Here is an 8,927-nt window from a genome sequence, read left to right on the forward strand (position 1 = left end):
AGTCACGTGTCTGCTCTCTCCCTCTGCTGTGCAGATAAAGTACTTCTAGTAGTAATTAGGTACTTCCTGTGTGGGAGTCTGACCATAAAGAGTTAAAGTGCTAAAGTGTTGGAGAGCTCCTCTTAATAAATTTGTATGTTTGTTCTTTCTGCTTTCTTTGATTGATGGTATTGTTTTAAGCCAGGGAGGGTTTGGACTGCTCTACCATTGTTTCAGCTCCCTTTTCCCTACCCCCCAACATCTCTAAAGGAAAGCGCGAGAGGGAATAATAATGAGGGGGAAGGGCAAGTGTAAAAGAAATGAAAAAAGACTAAATGTAGCATTCATCTTGTTTATTCACTCAGTGTTAAAGCTGTTGAAATCTGGTATGTGGATTTCTCCCACTCTGAGAGTTTTTGTGGGTGCTGGTGTTTCACAGTTTGCCTTTGGCATGGGGCTGGTGTGTGTATGTTCTCTGAAGCGTGCCAGTGTGTTTTGTGTGTGTGAAAGCAAGAAACAGATAAAGATAGAAGGAGAGAGAAGGGTGAAAGAATTATGTATTATCCTGCCCATGCACTGACCACAACCACACAGCCATGTACATTCTGGATTTGCTTTTCCCTGCAGTCTCGCGTATGTGTAAGTGCGTGTCAGACCCCCAGGATCGACGGAGAGGGGAATAGCATCTCTGCTCTCTCACCACCGTGGCTCAGAACTGGGAATGGAATTTACAGTTCTAACAAAAACCATTCCAACACTTTTTCATTCCCTTTTTTTAGTTTACGACTATTATTCTTACAAGATGTTTTAGGTTCTGGTCATCCTTGCTGACACAAACCGCAGTACTTCTGATTATTCTTTTCTTTCCTCTTCTCGTTTCTTTTTCGATGCTTGGAATGTTTTGGGAAAACAGAATGCAACAGTGCTCTGATGGTGGTCTGCTTCATTTAGGCTTGTCTAGGGTGTTAGCGACCAAGAACATACTGAAAATAACCCTCTGAGGGGCTAAGTATGTTATTTTAGGGAATGTTCATTTTATATGATGGATATATGGAATTTATAACTAGATGTTCTCTTTCTCTCACTCTCTCTTTCTAATGACCTCATGCATTGCTCTTCTGCTGCTTCAGGGATTCAGCTCTGCAATTCTCAGTCCTCTAAACATACTGTACTGCATTAATTTTTTTTTCATTTAGCTGACACACACACACACACACACACACACACACACACACACACATATATATATATATATATATATATATATATATATATATATATATATATATATATATATGTAAATAAGTATACACTATATGGACAAATGTATTGGGACACACCTCTTGATAACTGAATTCAGATGTTTCAATCAGACCCATTGCCACAGGTGTATAAAATCAAGTACCTAGCTGAGTGCATTTACAGACATTTTTTTGGGGGGAGGGGGGGGGGGATTTGGTTGTTCTAAAGAGCTCTGTGGATTCAAGTGTGGTGGTGTGATAGGATGTGACCTTTTCAGTAAGTCAGTTCAGGAAATTTCACCCCTGCTAGATATTCTACAGGTAACTGTAAGTGGTATTACTGACAAGTGGAAGCATTTAAGAACAGCAGCAACTGAGTGGGGTCACTGACAGCTGAGGCACATGGTGCATAAAAGTCACCAGTGCTCTGCTCATTCCATAAACTGAGAGTTCCAAACGTCCACTGGGATTAATATCAGTACAAAAAAATTGAAATGGGTTTCCCTGGCCAAGCAGCTGCATGCAAGCCTCACATCATCACCAAGTACAATGCCAAGCGTTGAATAGAATGGTGTAAAGCACACCGCCACTGGACTCTGGAGCAGAGGAAACACATTCTGTGTGTTCTTGGTAGTCTGAAGGGTGATGAGTTTGGTGGATGCCAGGACAACGTTACCTGCCTGACTGCATTGTGTCAACTGTAAAGTTTGGAAGAGAGGGGATAATGGTAGGGTTCTTCAGGGACTGGGCTAGGCCAATGAAGGGAAATCTTACTGCTTCAGCATACCAAGGCATATTGGACAATGCTATACTTCCACATTTGTTGGAACAGTTTGGGGATGGCCTTTTTCTATTCCAGCATGACTATGCCCCAGAGCGCACAGCAAGACCCATAAAGACAGAAGAACATGACTGGCCCACACAGAGCCCTGACCTCAACTCCACAGAACATCTTTGGGATGAAATGGAATGAAGATTGCAAGCCAGGTCTCTCATTCAACATCAGCGCCTAACCTCATGAAATCTCTCCTGGTAGAATGGTCTAACATTCCCACAGAAACATTTCAAAATCTTGTGGAAATCCTTCTCAGAAGAGTGAAAGCTGTGATAGCTGCAAAGGAGGACCAACTCTATATTAATGTCTATGTATTTAGAATGCGATGTCATACACCTATTAGTGTAATGGTCAGGTGTCCCAGTACTTTTGTATATATATATATATATATATATATATATATATATATATATATATATATATATATATATATATATATATATATATATATATATACACACACACACACACACAGACATGTGTTAGATTGGTTAGACATAAAAGTTTTGCATACTGTTCAAACTTTATTTTCTACCCCTTACAGTAAATCTACCCCTCACACAAAAATTTCTGCTATTTAAAAAAAATAATAAATCTGTATGATTTATAAGCTGTTGGGGATATAAAAAATGTCCCCCCAATGATTTTGGATGTTGCCATCTTGGATGCTCACACACACACAATTCAAATGTGTAAGTGTTTTAAAAGGATTCTATTATTCTCATGAAGTCTGTTGTTATTTGTGCAGGAAATTAAAAACAGAAATGTTGTTTAAAATGTAATTTATATCTGTGGTGGTAAAGCTGAATTTTCAGAATCAATCCAGTTTTCAGTGTCACATGGTCCTTCAGAAATCATTCTAATATTCTGATTTGCTGTTCAATTATTACGCAATTAAAACTGCTAAACAACACTCCTTAGCTAGTGTAAGCAACTGCTTCACAAATCTGCTTCGGCAAGCTGATATTGTTTTGTTTTAATGTGTTGTGTTTTAATCAGTTTTTAGTTGGAACTGTAGTGATTCCAGTCTTCCCAGAAAGGTCAGGCTTGAGTCTCACTGCCTTCACATGTGGTTCAGAGGGGCTTTCACACTGAGTCAAAAGTTCTGCAGAGGTCCTGTGTGAGAAACCTCATGCATCTCACTCAGAATGTGGTTTCACACAGGTCACCAGAGTCCATACAGACCATCTGTAGCTTGTAGGTGTCTTTCCTTTACTGCGATGTCTGACACAATGTGTGTGTTCTCGCTCTCTTCATCCCTACAGAAAAGAGTTGATCAGCACCATTTCCCACCCCTTGAGTCTTGTAAACTCATCCTCTGGTTGAGCGTAGCGCATGTTTACATACCCCACTGTTTTTATGTTTGTCTAATCAAACAAAAGGAAGTGGAGAGAGAGAAACAGCAACATTCCCCGTCCACGCTGTTTACTTAATCTCTGAAGAACTGTTCATAAAATGACACATGAAATATTTCAAAGCTTGACTAGAGACAAATAACTCCAGAATGTCTAGCTGCTTTGTGTATTTTTCTGGGTTATTTTGTATTTTTTTTTATTTGTAATGTGTGTGTGCGTGCGTGTGCCTTTGGTGGAAGATTCATCTGTTTTGGGTTTTGTCTTTTAGTTCCTTTTTGAAGGGCATAAATATTCAAGAGTTAACAAAAGTAAAAGAGGCCAAACTCTGTCCTGACATCCCACAGACATGGACATGGACACACAGGCTTTGGACTCAGACAGACTCTGGGTTGTGGGGTTGAAAGATTAATATGCTTCAAGGTATTTTTTTTATTTGATTTTAATATGTTCAGTAAGGTTGCATTAAATTGATCAAAAGTGACAATAAAGATATTTCTATTACAAAAGTTCTTTTGAAAAAATGCTCTACAAAAATATTAAGCAGCACAACTGTTTTCAACAGCACCAAATCAGTATATTAGAATGGTTTTCTGAAGGATCGTGTGACACTGAAGACTAGATGTCACATTCAGCAGATTTCTTCAAAAACATTAAAACATCTTAACGACCACAGAGTTTAAAAAAATATATTAAATATGATTAAATATGTTCAGTATAGAATGTAATATCAATTTCACATAAAAATATATCTTAATAGTCTGAAACTGATTTTTTTTTCAACTTCATACAAATCTGTTGCTATGTTTAGCCTGAAACTGGGATTTAGCAAATAAACTCCATGGCTGACTAGCATCTCCAAACAAAAAGAGATGTCAGGAAGAGGTGTGTGGAGAAACTAAGGATCATATGACTTGTGTGGGTCAAATTGCTGTATTTATCCTGCAATTATTTGTTCTTCTTAAACGCCACCCCTTACTAACAGCTTGATCTGATTCTCATTTTTACATAGCTTGTTTGAGAGTATTTTTGAAATCTTTACCAATGCTCTTTTTTCCTACACCAGGCTTGCTTGATACCTGTGTCCTGCACCTGACATTTTAAGACTATCTTCAACTGTCTAATGACACTTGACCTGTGCTGTTCCCAAGACCTTTCCCGTGACCCACCCGCTGTGTACTATGACTCTTTGTATTTGGATGTTTGTACATCTTATTACAAGTTTGCTAATGATGGAGAAAGAGAAGTCAAACTCATGGACAAGTTGTGGTCATTTTTGCTGGGCTATTATGTGCAATAGTAAGTGATTCAGATGAACTTGTCCGCGCAACTAAATTTTGAGTATTTTTCAAGACATTACATAATTAGTCACCTAATGGGAGTTAAGGAACTGATTCTAGACTAAACCCTGCCAGAGATTTAATTCCCAGCTAAGCTTTAATACCCAGTTAAGAGTCAAAATATGCAGTAAAATCCATCCTGGCCCAGTTTTGTCTTAAAATACTTTAATGCCTGGTCATGCTGACTGTGGGAGTGTGAAAGAGGTAGTATAGAAGTTTTGGAAGAGCAATAAATGCAGCATAGGACAGGTCAGTGAACACACACATATTTCAGGTACAGTTCACTGTTAAGTTCTGAACAGTTCTCCAATCATTCACTGGTTTCAGGTAGGGAGCTAGTGAGTGTTTTGTGTATGAATGGTTGTCTGTGTTTGTATGTGTGGTGGGATGAAGGTAGAGAAATAGGGGGACACACCTTAACCTCAAGTGTCGACTCATTCCAGCTGGATATCATACTTTGGGACACACACAAACATGAGCTTAAGCTTACGTGATTATTGAGACGCATGCATAAAAACCCACCCACACACACCCTGTTGCATGTGTGTTTTGCGTCTCACCTCAAACAGCCCTAGTGCAAATGGTTTTGTTGATTTGAAACCATTTAGTCTCAATCTGATGTAAGGAGAGTATTCTTTGAAACATATTGTCTTTTAATCAAACGTACACAAATGCACACACTCACAATCATGCACTTTGCTCTCTGGATCCCCCCCCCCCCCCACACACACACACATACACACACTTTCATTAATGAACATTAGTGTTGGGCTGTGTCTCGCTCTAGTTATCTAAGTGAGATGCTATCAGCCATCTCTGAATGCCAGTAAACTCACACTCTTGGAGTTCACACTGCTCAAACAACACCCCCACAACACACACACACACACACACACACACACACACACACACACACACACACACACACACACACACAGTCCTCTGGCTTTGATAGCTGCCAGATGTTGAGAGTTGAATCAGTCGCTGTGCTTCAGTACACCGCTGTGGATATCTGTCCTAGCCTGGGTTCTCTTCAGATTTAGTGCTTACATACACATGCACACACATTCAGTCAGCCAGTGCATGCTTTATGACACTCGCACATGTATACAATGTGGAAGACATGCCCTTAAAGCTCAGACATAATGTTGTTTGTTTTAGTGTGTGTAAAATGTTCATGCACACATGCACATTTATAATCTTTCATTCATGTAGGACAGGGGTAGGCAAGTTCAGTCCTAGACAGCCACAGTCCTGCAGAGTTCAGCTCCAACCCTATTCAAACACACCTGAACAAGCTCATCAATGTCTTCAGGATTTTTACAGGCTACAGGAAAGTGAGAGTTTTTTTCAGGGTTGGAGCTGAACTCTGCAGGACTGCGGCTCTCTAGGACTCAACTTGCCTACCCCGGTCCTAGATGAATGAAAGATTATAAATGTGCATGTGTGCATGAACTTGCCTACCCCTGATCTAGGAGATAAACCTCTAGACAAATGGACAGATGGATACATAGACAAATAAACTGATACATACATACATATAGACAGACGAACAGAAAGACTGACAGTGATGCACAGATAGATAGATAGATAGATAGATAGATAGATAGATAGATAGATAGATAGATAGATAGATAGATAGATAGATAGATAGATAGATAGATAGATAGATAGATAACAAAGTTGAGCGCATGTGTCTGATACACCTGTACTCCTGTCAATCCTGCACCACACCTCACTTCAGCATCTCATCAACAAAGAAAGCGGAGGAAGGAAATGATGTCATAAAGACGTAATGAGTTCGGTGTACAGAATGTTTCTCGGTCTTAACATTCCTGTTAGTCATGAAGTGCCAGAGCTGCTGTGTCAGTGACGTGTTACTCCACCCTGAGCTGGTTTTGATCTACTGATAGTCCAGCATTTCTTTTGTTACTGCATTTTTATTGGCTCTCCGCAATTATTTTTAGAACCTCATTTCTATGTTTAGGTCTCAGCATGTCAAGCAAATAAATAAAGTAAATGTGAATGACACAACTTAAACTCTGACATTCTCAGGTATTTTTCACATGCATTTTTTCAACAATCATCATTATATCATCATCATCATCATATTTTCCAGCCACATTACAATGGAAACATTTTCTAAGAATGACAAATAAACTGATTTATGTGTCGTTTCATTTAAGCTTGTGTATAATTCAATTGTTTTAATCTATATAAACTCATTTATTCTGTTTATTATTTTTTTGTGTATTTAATTTCTTGTTTGTGTGTTTCATGTCAGAAAACCTACAAAAATTTGTTTATGAACTTAGCATATTTTATATGAATAAAGGACAGCACAAACAAATGTTACATAAGTGGAATTTATATAACATCACTTATTTCATACCACATATAGATCCAGTCCGCAGATTTTGTTTGCGTGATAAAAGAGTGAACAATTGTCTCGCCACTCTTTTTTTTGCCACTTCCTTTTGGTCTTCATGTCTCCTCCGGTAAATGTTGATGCCATCTCTGTTAAATGGATTATACTGATGTTTAATGGAGGACCTTTTGTCTGGCAATGTGGCAACAGTCCTCAGTCTGTCGTTTAGTAATGTGTGCATGCACACAAACACATGCATTCATGTATGGACATGAAAATACTTACATACATACAGTACACACACATTTAGACAATCTGCTGTCCCGGAGACAAAAAAACAGCAACACACACACAAAAAAACATGAATTCCTGTAATGCTTAAGCCACAACCTGTCATCATCAGTCCACAAACTGCCTCAGTTACAACACTGTTCTCCTTCTCGAGCTATAGCATGTTCTTTCTCTATAGCACTGGATTTAGCTGCAGATATATCTGGACTCAGGCTTATATATAGTGCAGATCTGCATACTCTAATTATTGTTTCATTTCTGACAGAAACTTCGAGTTCTTCTGGAAACGAGTATTTTGCTTGGATGTGACTACCGTGTCAAGGTCTGTCAGTTTGTATAATGATGCGTGCGCTTGTATTTTCAGGAAGTTGCAGGCCTGGAGTGCTCTCTGAGAATCAGATTCTCGCTTGATTTCGCTGCATGCGTGCGAGGTGATGCTTGTTACTTGAGGATGTTGACTCAGTGTTAGTGATGAAGGACTACAGGCAGTGACAGTGTCAGAGAGACCTGCCAAAACAGAGAGAGAGGTAGAGAGGAAAAAAAAAGTTTGAGGTTTTTTGGTTTTAAGGTTTATGAATATAATCACCCACGTAGACACAAAGAAGAGCTTTTGGGGTTCTGTGATTTTATGGACCGCTAGAAGAGAAACATTCAGCAGGAAGAAAAACCGCAATGGCTAAATAATAACACAGCACGGGGGACCACTTTCCCCTGAGAGCATCCGCAACACTCTCTCTCCCGCTTTCTTACTCTCGCTCTCTCTCTCTATCTTTTGCCCATGTGTAATTTACAGTATAAACATTGTATGTCTGTGCTCATTCTCTGTGGCCCTCTGGTGCCGGTCTGACTAACACAATCTCCTATTCTCCCTCCTTTCCTCTCTATTCAGCCCTATTTACAGTGCTCACAGCCTCCACAACCAACGCTGACCAATCAGCGGTCGCTTTGGTGCCATTTAGATATTATTCTGTCCAATTAGACGTGTGGTAAAGCTAAAGATAGATCCTGTTGAATAGACCTGGTGCCTGTATTGATGGTCATTTATGCCAAGCCTGCCACGTTAAAAAAACCCAGTGACCTCCCGACAAGACGGAGCCACTGTGTGCTAGTGATTTAACTTGCGCATCGTTAAAACCTTTCAATCAAATAATTATACCATGTATGCCACAGAACAGTGTTGTGTTGTAAAGCTCTGACTCTATTACCATTTGAACTTTGCCTACAGTTTATCTATAGAACAGAGGAGAAAGTCAGCATTAGGACCTTAAATGAGTTCGTCAGCTGCCAAAAAATTGAAGAGGTGTTCAGATGTGCACTAAATAATTGCTAAACACAGTATAGAAGCTACTAAATACCAAAATTTAGCACACATTATTTTGATGGGGGACAATTAATCTGTGCAATATGTGTTTGTTTTGTAATGTTTATTTAAAATTGTATTATATCTTTGTCCTCTGACTTCATTGTGACAGTTTGTGCGGTTTTCTATAACCTTTACCATCCAGCCGTTAGTCTGCCGCG

Source organism: Carassius gibelio, chromosome A7 (assembly GCF_023724105.1).
Source record: "Carassius gibelio isolate Cgi1373 ecotype wild population from Czech Republic chromosome A7, carGib1.2-hapl.c, whole genome shotgun sequence".
Taxonomy (NCBI): Eukaryota; Metazoa; Chordata; class Actinopteri; order Cypriniformes; family Cyprinidae; genus Carassius; species Carassius gibelio.